General features: G+C 40.9%; 1 protein-coding gene across 6 annotated transcripts in view; it reads right to left on the reverse strand.

Moving 5' to 3' along the window:
- The window catches only part of LOC109550658 (homeobox protein Nkx-2.3), an 81530-nt gene that overhangs the window by 17042 nt on the left and 51086 nt on the right, over nt 1-13402 (reverse strand). For 2 of the 6 annotated variants that reach the window (XR_012326950.1, XR_012326943.1), the window contains exon 3: nt 1-13402. This exon is cut by the window's right edge and continues 16333 nt beyond it. The exons of 3 other annotated variants lie outside the window; for them this stretch is intronic. The gene's annotated coding sequence lies outside the window, so the exon portion shown is untranslated. One more of the 6 variants, XR_012326936.1, reaches the window with a different exon arrangement.

Genomic DNA, 13402 nt, shown 5'->3' on the forward strand with positions numbered 1-13402 from the left:
CTCTTTCCAAAAGGAAATGCCCACCTTATTTCCTCTTGGGCCAGACTATATATGAAATCAAGTAACGACGCTGGAACTGGCACACAGTCAAGTAGACAGTCCTAGCTCCCCACCTCTCTGAGTTTCTATTTCTGATGACTATATAGTGACCTGTTCCAGGAAGATCCTGCTCATCTAGAGTGTGGTTTTCTTATCTCCTCAAGTCAATATTTATATTGACAAAACAGCAGATTCTGAACTAGGAAATGTGTCTCAGTTTGATGGAGAAAACAAAGGCACAAGTTCTCCAGGCCAAGGGACGCTTCAGGAGAACCCCACCCCTCCTAACCTTTGACAAGGTCACTTTCAGAAGGCAGTCCCTGCAGGGAGGCTGCTCCTTCTTCAGCCCTGAGAATTCAGTAATTCTTGTGAGAGCTTCCACCTGGTTGAAGGGTTGGCTTTTGGGGGAGGGGCAGTAGAGAAAAAACGGGGCAAAATGATGCCAGAAATTGGTTTGGCTCTTTGACATAATTGGCTCTATCTAGAGTGGGGACTTTTAACTTTATTTTTCTTGGCCAAGGACCCCTTTGATAATTTTGACAATCCGGTGAAGCCTATAGACCCCTCTCTCAGAATAATATTTTTAAATGCATAAAATTAAATACATACAATAATATTGAAATACAGTTATCAAAATCTTTTTAAAAACAGCCATATAGTAATATAGGTGCTTCTTTATTAATTGACTAAATAACAAAATCTAGTGGCAGGTCTAACAACAACTATAATTTCAAAGCTGTGACGAATGTAAATGAAATTTCAAGGTATCTGCAGCAGCAGTAATGTGCTATGACAATATCAGTGATTTCTACTGGAGACAAATCACAGGCACTACTAATACTACTGGGTTTGTTGCCTACATTCAGAAGTGAAGGAAATGCTAAATTAGTTATAACTAATGAAAATAAAGATGTATTTTCCCCTTTAAGGTCATGGACCCCCTGAATTCTATCCTCAGGTCTCTTGGGAACCCATAAACTGCCAGGTTATGAACCATTGATCTAGGGTCAAAATCTAGACCACTTCATCTCAAAGAGTGGTCTTTGGATCACCTGCATCAGAATCTTCTAGGGGTGTTTGTTAGAAAATTCTAGGGCCCCTTCTAAGATCTACTCTGTGGGTGGACCCAGAAAACTGCATTTTAAACTGACTTCTCAGGACTGTTTTCACACAAAGTGTGAGAATCGCTGCATCTGGACTTTACCGATTAGCATCAGCACTGTGGCTGGTTGCTTGGATGATGACAGGAAGATCCTTGGAGAGCTGAAGGGTGGGGTGGGAAAGCAGGGATACTAGGCAGAAGCTCTTCCATGGAGACTGCTTGGAGGTGGTACACATGGACTTGGTGGGCACAGCAAGCTGGGGCATGGAGAACACCAGGGAAGAAAGCTGGAGTGGGATATTTTGGTAAAGGATACCAATGTGCTGGCAGAGGCTCTGGAAGAACTTCAGAAATTAACTGGTTCAGTAGCAAGCCACGTCCCTGTGGCCCTATGTATCTCCATCAGCTCTTGCACTGGTTTCCTTTCTTTAAGGTGCTCTGAATTCTGAGCTCCTTTACAGAGTCTTCCCATGTTGACATCATTGGAGCTTTCATTCATTCACTCATTCACACTCATTCATTCATTCAATGAATGCCAAGAATGAGGTCTTGTCCTAGATGCTATGAAATATACAGAAATGAGTAAAGAGGTGATCACTACTCTTAAGGTGTTTTCTCGGATACCCTCTCTTATCACTAGCAATCTTAAGCAAACTTAATAAGCATCAAACCTCTTTTGAACCAGCCATGATTTGATGTTTGTGCATTCACCAAGGCCACAGAAGTCTTACTGGAACAGAGGAAGAGCTTGTAGCATATTGATTAGCTGGGGACTTGTCTTTTCTACTGATGAGCACAATTAATAATGTTAAAATGTTGAACAAAGTGGGGCTTGTTCCAAATATAAGAAATGTGTGAGATACACCCAACATGACATTTGAGAATAGTTATGAAATTGCTGGCCCCAGATCAAGCAACTGATTATAATTGACAGCACAGAGTAAACACAGCTCTAACTAACACATTTTCACCTGGCATGAACTTCAGCTCTAGCAGTACTGTTTGCCTCACTTTGTATTCTCACACATGTCTTCATCAGCGTCTTAGATCCTGTTCTCATAGAGAGCAGGTGGGTCCGCGTGCAGAATTCAGAGGCTAATAAAAACAAGGAAGAGCGGAAAGGGACTAGGGGCTAGATTAAGAAGATTTGGGTTCCAGTTCTGTTTCTGTCACTTAAGAACTTTGTGACTTGGGCAAATAAGAGTCTGAATTTTCTCTTTGGTAAAATGATTATAGCATGCCTACTTCATAAACTTAGTGAGAGGAGTAAATAAGATAATGGGTGATAAAAGTGCTTTGTAAACTACAAGTCACTCTGCAATGTGATTAGTAATTATGTGCTTTTGGAGTCAGGTGGACCTGGATTCCAAGCTTGGCAGGAATCACTTACTTGCCATTTATATGTTATTTAATTTTCTGGGTTCAGTTTTCTTATCCATAAAATGAGGCTAATAGTCTTTCTCTGAATCATTGTTCTATGATTTAAATGAGACCCTTGTATGTAAAAGAGTGTCCATCACATAGTAAGGATGCCAACAAGCTATTATTCCTAGATTGTCAATGTTGGGATGGCAGTGACTGTGTCCTATTTATCTTTATGTCCTTAGAACAGGGCAGAGAGTGCTGCACATGGCAGACTCTTAATTTTGGTTGAATGAATGATTAAGTAAGCTTCATATATGTGTCACCAGGCACAGCATAAGCTATACTTAACAAAGTCCTCATTGGCCAAGCAGAGCTACTACTGGGTCAATTTCAACCCTAGTTTTATCCCCTGCATTCACCCCTCTCCCTTGAGGAAGACAGAGCCGTGATGAGAATCATAGAGTCAGTAGCAGCAAATGGATCCAGCACTTGGCTTGGGAAAGATACACGTTTTTAAATTAATCAACAAATCAACAAATATTTGCTGAGCTGCTACTATGTACTAAGCACTGTTCTAAGTGTTGGGGATTCATCAATAAACAAGACAGACAAGATTTCTGTCATCAGTCCCTTTAACCAGTGCAAATAATGACATCTGGAATTTGTTTCTTTTCTTGTTTTCTTTTTGAGATGAGTGGATTTAAGAATCTGGAGATCGGGGCTTCCCTGGTGGCACAGTGGTTAAGAATCCACCTGCCAGTGTAGGGGACACGGGTTCGGTCCCTGGTCCAGGCAGATCCCACATGCTGTGGAGCAACTAAGCCTGGGTCCCACAACTACTGAGCCTGTGCTCTAGAGCCTGCGTGCTACAACTACTGAAGCCCGTGTGCCTAGAGCCTGTGCTCCGCAACAAGAGAAGCCACCGCAATGAGAAGCCTGTGCACTGCAACGAAGAGTAGCCCCAGCTCGCCACAACTAGAGAAAGCCCACGCGCAGCAACTAAGACCCAACACAGCCAAAATAAGTAAATAAATTAATTAATTTAAAAAAATAGAATCTGGGGATTGAAGTCCAGGGAACTTGTTGCAGGAACTGAGCCTGGGAAGGTGGTCTCTGTTTGAGGAATTCAAGGACATACAAAGGACGGGAGAATCAAGCATAACATAGTCACACACTCTAGTCAATAAAGACACAATTACAGGGGAGAAAGAAGAGTGAGAGGGCAGGGGAAGAATAGAATTAGTTTTCTGCTGCTGCTATAACAAATTACCACAGACTGAGCAATTTAAAACAACACAAATTTATTATCTTACTGTTCTACAGGTTAGAAATCTGGCACGGGTCTCACTGGGTCAAGATCAAAGTGTTAGCCATCTTGGAAGCTCTAGGGGAGAATCCATTTCCTTGCCTTTTCCAGCTTCTAGAGGCAGCCCACATTCCTTGGCTAACAGTTCCCTTCCTCCATCTTCAAAGCCAGCAGTAACAGACTAGGTCCTTCTCAGCTGCCATCTCCCTGCTTCTCTCTCTGACCACACTTGGGAAAGGTTCTCTGCTATTAAGGATTCTTGTGATTAGGTTGGGTTCACCTGGATTATCCAGGAAAATCTCCCCATATCAAGGCCTATACCCTTAATCGCAGCGCAAATTTTCCATGTAAGGTAACATATTCTCAGGTTCCAGGAATTAGGATATGGGCATCTTTAGAGACCATTATTCTGCCTACCAGAAAGAGAGATAGGAGAGGGGAGAGAGAAGAGAAAGAAGGGGAGGAGGAAGGAGTGGAGGGGGGAGAGAGGAAGGGGAAGGGCTGGGAGGCAGGGAGAAATACTCGTCTGGTGTCTTTCCTGGAAAAATGGACTTCCAGTAGCTGAACAATTAAGAATTAGGAATGCAGCTAAAGTTCAACATTTTCTCAGAAGTTATATTCTACTTTTTGCTGCACATTCAGCAGCTGAGGACACAACAGACACTCGAAGCACAAGCAAATGCTATTAACTTCTGCCCCCTCTGCTCATGCAGGAGTCCCCTGCTACTTGCAGGCTATCTTTGAGTGTGCAGGAAATCAACTCCCTGTTAACTATGCTTTACCTTTGTCATATTTCCAGGTTTTCATCTGATGCGAGATGAGTCCCAGGCAAAGCTGCAAGACAGCTGACATTTGTCTTTGATGCCACTCTTGTCTTTACCACTAAGCAGACTCCTCTGCTTAAAAGCACATACACAACTGCCTGAAGATTTTTTTTTCTTTTTTAAGGTACACATATGGGAAAAGCCTGGAAGAGAGTCTCCAAAACGATAGTATTTATTAGATGGTAAAATTATGGATTTCTTTTTTATTTCCCTCTTAAACATTACATATTATTTTGTATTTATCAATAAAAATGTGCATTCACAATTTGATGGAGAACTAGTTCTGCAATATAGAACTGAGAGGTGGAGATCAAGATTTTGATTTTCTCTTTTTATTTCTGGGGAGGCAGCCTTGCTCAGAAGTGAGGCACGTGAGACTCAGATAGATTTGGGTTGGAGTCCTAATTCCTCCACATACAACCCGGTTGCCCCCGGGCAAGAGACAGTTTCTTCAGGTGTAAAATGAGGAAACTAAATAGCTTTTATCTCATGGTGTTTTTGGAGAATTACATCACAGGTGCACACAAGCTACTTTGGCTGGTATCTGGCACATAACAGGTCCTCAGTAAACACAAGTTATTTTTAGAGCCCAAACATTCCTTAATCCAACCTTCAAAGCAAATATCAAATACTCTATTATCAGGGACAGCAGGGGTGGTCATCTTCCTGATTTCTGAATGTGGCAATTACGGACAAACAGAATGTGTTTCCATTTGCAGACCTCCAATTTGGGAGAAAGCCCATAAGTGACTTAATTATGTAGACAAACAGTATTGGTAATGCAGGATACTAAAGCAAAGAATAAGAAAAGCAGGCTTTCAAATTTGTTTACTTATTACTTATGGAGCACTTAGTATTTTCCAGGCCCTCTAGAGACAGGTCTCTGTCCCTAAGAATTTATAATATACTGGGGAGAAAATAAATGAATCCAAATAGCCATAGAAAGAGGCAGAATAGATAACAAGTACCCTGGAAGGTTAAAGAAAGAGGTTTCCCTGGAGAATGGTCAGGGAAGGATTCATGGAGGAGGTGGGATTTGAGCTAGGCCTTGAAGGGGGGGGGGTTTTGACAGGGTGATGTGTGGGAGGTGGGAGGGCTCTGGGTCACCCTGAAAGCATTTTCCGATTCAAGTTTCCACCAGCACGAAGATTCAGTCCTTGTTATTACCAAGAGTTATGCTCTTTGAAACATAAAAATTTCACTGCATTATTACAATGGTTCTTAAAATGATAGATATACAAAGAATGTAATAATATATGATGCTTATTTGTTAAACAGTCTATCAAAATGTATGCACAGTATCATCTCAATTATGGAAAATGCACAGAAGAAAGATGACAGGAAACTTAGAAATGTTAACACGTTGCACATAGGTATTACGATTATGGATTTCTTCCTTCTATACAGCAGTGTGTGTGTGTGTGTGTGTACTAAATATCCAGAAGGTAATGTATAGAACACATATGTTCAGTTTTAATAGCAACAACAATAACATAAACACTTATGAACTCACCACCCAGGTAAAGAAATAAAACATGGCTGGTACTTAGATGTCCCCTGTGTGCCCCTCCCCATTTGTATGCCTTCTTTTTCCCCAGATAGTATTGTTAATTATTTCCTTAGAGTTTTTCAACCTATGTTTATATCCCTAAACACCATATTGCTTAATTTTGGGGGGAAAAAAATGAGTGTCAAACTGAAATCTAGCTGTGTGAGAAAAGGACCATATATATATATATATATATATATATATTTTTTTTTTTTGGCTGTGTTGGGTCTTCATTGCTGCACGTGGGCTTTCTCTAGTTGTGGCGAGTGGGGGCTACTCTTCATTGAGGCGTGCGGGCTTCTCATTGCAGTGGCTTCTCATTGTGGAGCACGGGCTCTAGGTGTGCGGGCTTTAGTAGTTGTGGCTCATGGGCTCTAGAGCGCAGGCTCAGTAGTTGTGGTGCACGGGTTTAGTTGCTCTGAGGCATGTGGGATCTTCCCAGACCAGGGCTTGAACCCATGTCCCCTGCATTGGCAGGCAGATTCTTATCCACTGTGCCACCAGGGAAGTCCCAGAAAAGGACAATATTGCCACTATTAGATCAAGGCTGCCAGAAGGAGGGAAGGTGAGCAGAGCCTCTGGGTGTTAGTCCTACTGAAGCTTTTCTGAGAGTTTACCTGAACATCTGGGAGACATCGATGGGCAAGCCATAAGTAAATCCTGAAGTCTGGGGCTCTGGAACCAGGGAATTTAACAGGGCTGTCATGTGGGACAGAGACAGGACGTGCAGTAGATATATGATCAGAGGGAGTGGGTTGCTCTGTATGTTTTACTTCTAAACCCCTATAGATTCCCTCTAAAGCTTACGAGTAGGTCAAAGAAGACATCTCTAGGGTGAAATGAATGTCTTCTGCTGGCCCATTTAGCTGGCATGGAAGGGAGATCTAGAATTTGATCCACACATGGTCAGAGCAAGCAAGTATGGATAGGAATCTGGACCAGGCTTACCTGGGCACTCTATCCTCAGGTTAAAAAAATGATGTGATGGTGGAGGAAATCCTGAGGATGACAGTGCTCAGAATGTCTAGTCCTTGAATCTGACTGCTCCTGTCTGAACCGCCTCTCCTCATCAATGGGGGTAAACTGTTCTCTTCTGCTCTCAATCACTCACTTAGTGGTTCCCTTCACCCTCTCCTAGGCTGGCCCACTGGTTTCCTGTAGCCCACGTTCTCTTCGAGGTTATTGCTTTATTTTCTAGGAGCACTACTTCCAAGAGCTTGTTGCAAAAGGAAGGGTGCATGGGAGGTCAACAATTTGAGATCCTGAATATCTTAAAATGACCTTTATTCTACCCTTATATTTGATCGATTATCTGGATCTAAAATTCTTGTTTGGATAATTTTTTTTTTTTTCAGAATTTGGAAAAATTGTTCCATTGTCTTCTAGCTTCCCATGTTAATGTTGAGAAGTCCTAATCCTCTGTAGATCACCTATGTTTTCTCTATGGAATCTTGCAGAAATTTTTCTTTTCCCCCAATGTTGTGAAATTCCACAACAATGTGCCTTACTGTGGGTCTATCTTCATCCATTGTGCTAAGCACTTGGCAGATCCTTTCAGTCTATCAATTCATGTCCATCAGTTTGGGAAATTTTCTTGGATTATTTAATTGATTTTTATCCTCTCCATTTTCTTCTTTTTCTCAGCTTTCTGGGAGATTCCTCGGTGGTATCCTCCTACTCAATAGCTTTATTGTTGCTTTCATGATTTTACTTCTCAAGAGCTCCTTTTAATTTTGTCCTCTGAATGTTGCTTTGTTGAAACACACATCCTGTTCTTGTTTCATGATTGCAATATCTTCGCTTACTTCTTTGAAGGTAATATTGATAATTTTGTTTTGTTTTGTTTTGTTTTCTTCTCTCTGCATAATTGCTATGTCTTCCAAGTTACTTTTCTTTTGTCCTTGCATTTTTTGATAATGAGTTTCCTCAGATGTCTGATGATACTTGAATTCTGCATGTTTAAGAATAGGAACTTAAAGTGCTAATCAGAACTTCTGAGAACAGGAGAGAAGCTTTAGACTTTGAGCTTCATTGTATGGTGATTTGGGTGAGCTATTTGTTGCAGAACACCTGATGTCAGAATCTCTAGGTGTTTCGTCTTGGGCTGATCAAATTCTCAGGGAATTCTCTTCCAGTCTCCTGGCTGGTGCTGCCCTTTCTGAGATTTTGAGAATCTGTGGTATAAATTGGATTGATTCTCAGCTTTCCCCACTGCTAGCTTGGGATTCAGTTTTCTTGATTCTGCTACAAGTCTCTACTCTTACAGTTGGGTGGTGAAAAAACTAAAGAACAAACGAAGATAGGACTATGGTGTGAGTTTAAATTTTGGATCCTAACATCCAGTTTTTATTTAAGCAAGGAGTCACGCCTGAATAAGAGAATGCAAAAAATCGAGTGAATTATGCATGTTCTAGACATTCAGCTAACTTTCTAATCACCTGGGGGTAATGAAGGGAATCCTGGATTCCCACAACAGAGAATGTCAGAACTGGAAGGTGCTTTGGAACTAATTCAAGCCTGACACGTGCAGAAAATGAGCCCCCAAGCCAGACATCCTGTATTTGCACCAGAAGGCATTCTCTGAGCTCTGTGTTTGCTTGGCCTGATACACAGCTAGCCAAGATCCTTGAGCACACATTTCCCAAGAGAATAGAGGGAGCCCAGAAGTCTGGATCTTGAGGGAAAGAAAACTTTCAGAGGCTGTCAATTCAGTGGATCATGTACTCACAGAGGCACCAAATCAAACTATACATGTTGCCTCATCAGGTTTTGCCCCTTTTGATAAAATTCTGAACACTTGGCAAGGGCTTGGTCCTGGAGGAGCAGGTCACAGAGTGATTATAAGGAAGAATGATGAACACCTCACCTCTCATTGCCCTACCCGGGGCAATCCAAAGCTAGAACCCCAACTTCTAAATCCCATACCGTGGGGTAAGTCAATGCAAAGTATTGTTATTCTCAGCAGCCTCACTTGGTAGAATCATAGTAAAAATTAGGAATCAGAGACTTTTAAAATGATCTTAGAAGTCAAGTCATTCTGACTGTTCTCTCTCTTATAAATTCCCTCACCTGGTAAAGTACAGACTTGACTCCACATCCTCTCTTTTTTGGCTAATTATATTTTGTATTTAACTGTAATTTTATTTCTGTGTTTGAATAGTATTAAATTCGTGTTTTTCAAATCTCAAAAGATACAAGTTTCCTGTTTTCCTGTGTGCCCCAGACCCTAGTTTCCTTCTCTAGAGGCAAGCAATGTTATGAATTTTTTCAATGTATCTTTCAGAAGCATTTTGTGCACATATAAACAAAAACGTACATATTCTTTTTTCTTCCTTTTTGCTTTTTGCAACAGATGGTAGCATTCTGTACACAATTTTCTGCACTTGTCTCCCTACCAAATAGGACTTTTTGTTGCTGTTGTTTAATATACCTCTGCATAGTTCCATTGCATGGATGAACCATAGTGTATTCAACCAATACACCAGTGATGAACCCTTATGTTATTTCATCTCTTTTCCTTCTTTTTTGTTTATTGATTTTTTATTGAAGTGTAGTCGATTTACCTTTTTTTTCTTTTGAAGGCTTTATTTCCTAGTCTTTCCCCTCACTCTTCTTTAAAATTTTTACTTTTTTATTAAAAAAATAGGATATAAACATTTAGAATTTTAATAGGTATTGCCAAGTTACACACTCAAAAAGTTATAGCAATTTACACTTCCATCAAATATATGAAAGTGCCTGTTTTGCATTATTCACAAGAGCCAAAATATGGAAACAACCCAAATATCGTGAGCAGATGAATAGATAAAGACAATGTGGTATGTACGGACAACGGAATGTTATTCAACAGTCAAAAAGATGAAAATCCTGCCACTTGTGACAACATGGATAAACCTGGAGGATATGTTAAGTGACATAAGCCAGTCATAGAAGGACAAATACTACATGATACCAGTCATATGAGATATCTAAAATAGTTATATTCATGGAAGCAGAGAATAGAACAGTGGGTGGCTCCCAGAGGCTGGGGAAGGGGAAAATGGGGAGTTGTCATTCAATTGGTAGAAAATTTAAGTTACACAAGATGAATAAGATCTAGAGATCTGCTGTACAGCATAGCACCTATAGTTAACAATACTGTATTGTGCACTTAAACTTTTAACAAGGGAGATCTCATATTAAGTGCTCTTCACATACACACACACACAGAAAGGGACACAAGGAAACTTTTGGAGGTGATGGATATGTCTGTTTCCTTGATTGTGATGATAATTTCATGGGTGTATGCGTATAACCAAACTCATCAAATTGTACCATTAAATATATGCAGTATATTTATATGTGTGTATATATATATATATATATCAATAATACCTCAATAAAGCTGTTTTTATAAAAGGAGAAAGTGTCCTTTTTTCACAGCTTCACCAATATACGTTATTCTCAATCTCTGATATATTCATCCATCTAATAGGCTTTATTGGTTTAGTTTTAAATAATTTTCCATGATTTAATTGTGCAAAAGGTAAATGATTGCTAGATAAAATTTACAAAATACAGAAAAGCAAAATAAAACTATTTTAAAAACAACCATAATCCCAACCAGCAACAACCAAGTTACAATTTGGGGGGCATTTACTGGCAGTACTATAATTTATATTCCTTTTCTTCTCTTTTTCGATACAAACATGTTAACACACTAGTATATTGTTTCTTAACTTTCTAAAAAGTTAATAACATATGCTGAACATTTTCTATATTATTAATTATTTCTATGTGTTAAACACATTAAAATTTTTACTATAAAAATTTTGAAACAGGGACTTCCCTGGTTGTGCAGTGGTTAAGAATCCACCTGCCAATGCAGGGGACACGGGTTCAAGCCCTGGTCCGGGAAGATCCCACGTGCCGTAGAGCAACTAAGCCTGAGAGGCACAACTACTGAGCCCGTGTGCCTAGAGCCATGCTCCACAACAAAGAGAAGCCCTCACTCGCCGCAACTAGAGAGAGCCCACGCCCAGCAACGAAGACCCAACGCAGCCAAAAATAAATTAAAAAAAAAATTGAAACATGTAAAAGTAGATACAATATTAGAATATCATAATGAACATATGTATATACAATACCTAGATTTAAAAATTATTAACATTTTCTCATTTCAGTTCATTTATTTCTTTTTCTTTGCTGAGTATTTTAACATACTTTCTGGCCATCGTGAGGTAGCTAGTGAAGACATTAATATCCTTATTCTACAGAGCAGAAAACCAAGATTCCATGAATTTAAGGACTTGCTTTAGGCCACACACTGATGGACAGACATGGGATTCTAACTCATCTTCTTACTTCAAAACCAAAATATTCTTCCTCTCAGGAGTTTTGCATCTTAAAAGAGAACTGCAGGAAAGGATGATGCTTTATGCACAGTGATGAATAGGTGGTGTGCGATTCTGGGCTTGAGAGGAAGAGATTTTGGGAAAGAACTCCCTTTCCAAAGACCGGTCTCTGCTTGCTCTACCCAGAGTTGGAGGTGAGCGCATGAGGGTCTGCCCTGGGGGAGGAAGCAGTTGGGAGAGATTTTGTAAAGGAAGAGCTAAAAGGATTTTGGAGTTTGCTGGACACTGGGAGAGAGACATTCCCGTTGGTGAGAATTCCAGGTGCACTGCTAGCACAAATGGAACATTTATTTGGAAGTGATTCATGTCCACCCTTCAAATCCCACCCTTAGCCATTTCTACCTTGCTTACAAGGAGCTTTTCATTGCATCTCCCCAGCGTCTCCTAGCCTATTCCTGGGCACTGTACACTCAGCTGAGGGAGTGGAGACCCCAAGCCTAGCTCTGGTGGTGACCTTATCAAGACTTTTCCATCATACTTGCTGGGTCATCGGAAAAGCTTGCTCACTGGGCAGGCCAGCCAGCTTCCAGGGAATTCATCAGCGGGCTGGAAACGGGGTGTGTGTGACCCTCCACTGCTCCCAGGGCTTTCCCCTTCCTTCTGCCCACCCTGAGTTCACCTCTGGAATCGGACCAGTTCTCCACAATTGCAGCCAGGGTGACAGCAAAGTGTGATGGATGGATAAGGAGCTGTGGAGTGGCAGGGCACTTGGTCAGGAACCCAAGGCTGTGTTTATGAGAAGGAAGAGGCTGTTTCCTGGAGCAAGCATAATGCAGCTCTAAAAAAGGCAAGGGAAATACATCATGAGAAGGAGCGTAACCCTGGGAGGGCCACTGGGAATCCGAGTACCAGAGAAGCCCAGGCAGGTCTGGTGCATCCGACAAGGCCTTTCTTACAGGCCATTTGCGTGAGGCTTTGCTGCTGTTCCCTGCAGAGCTGACAGCCACTCAAGGTCTCCGTGGGGAGCTCGGAGGCTAATCTTAGCTGTCGCTTTCCAGACCTTCTCCTCTGGCCCTGCTGATGCATTTAGAAAAGAAATAACAAACTCTATTGTTTTAAAAAACTGAAAAAAATGACAATTTTGGCTGTTGATTCTTGCATTGCTGCCAACAGATTGGGAGTATCAGCTCTTAGCCTCCTTCCAAACCCAGAGCAAAATAAAGTTTAACTGGACTCCCCCAATGGTCAAGAGAGGTCTGAAAATGTGTTTTTTCCAAAGAGTGTTACTATCTCTGTTTATCTCTAAGGATTCTTGTTCCTCTGACTTCCCTGAAGATCCTGCTGGGCTAGGAGGGAGACTCGGGATAAAATGAGCTCTCTGTATTAGTTTCCCATGGCTGCTGTAAGAAACTACAAACCTAATGGCTTTAAGCAACAGAAATTTATTCACCTACATTTCTGGAGAGCAGAAGTCTGAACTGAGTCTTACAGGGCTAACATCAAGATTCTGGTAGGGCTGGTTCCTTCTGGAGGCTCCAGAGGAGAATCTCTTCCTTGCCTCTTCCAGTTCTGATAACTGTCAGCATTTCTTGGTTTTTGGCCCTTTCCTTCACCTTCAAAGCCAGCAGCATAGCATCTTTTCTCTCTGCAACTGCTTCCCTCTTCTTCTGTAGTCAAATCTCCCTTTTATTTTTTCAATTTTTAAATTGTGGTAAAATACACTAACATAGTTCATCATCTTAACCATTTTTAAGTGTACAGTTCAGTGGCATTAAATACATTCATAATGTTGTGCAACCATCACCCCCATCCATCTCTATAGCTCTTTCATCTTGTAAAACTGAAATTCTATACTTATTAAACAATAGCTCCCCATTCTCTCCT

The sequence above is a fragment of the Tursiops truncatus genome, chromosome 16 (assembly GCF_011762595.2).
Source record: "Tursiops truncatus isolate mTurTru1 chromosome 16, mTurTru1.mat.Y, whole genome shotgun sequence".
Lineage (NCBI taxonomy): Eukaryota > Metazoa > Chordata > Mammalia > Artiodactyla > Delphinidae > Tursiops > Tursiops truncatus.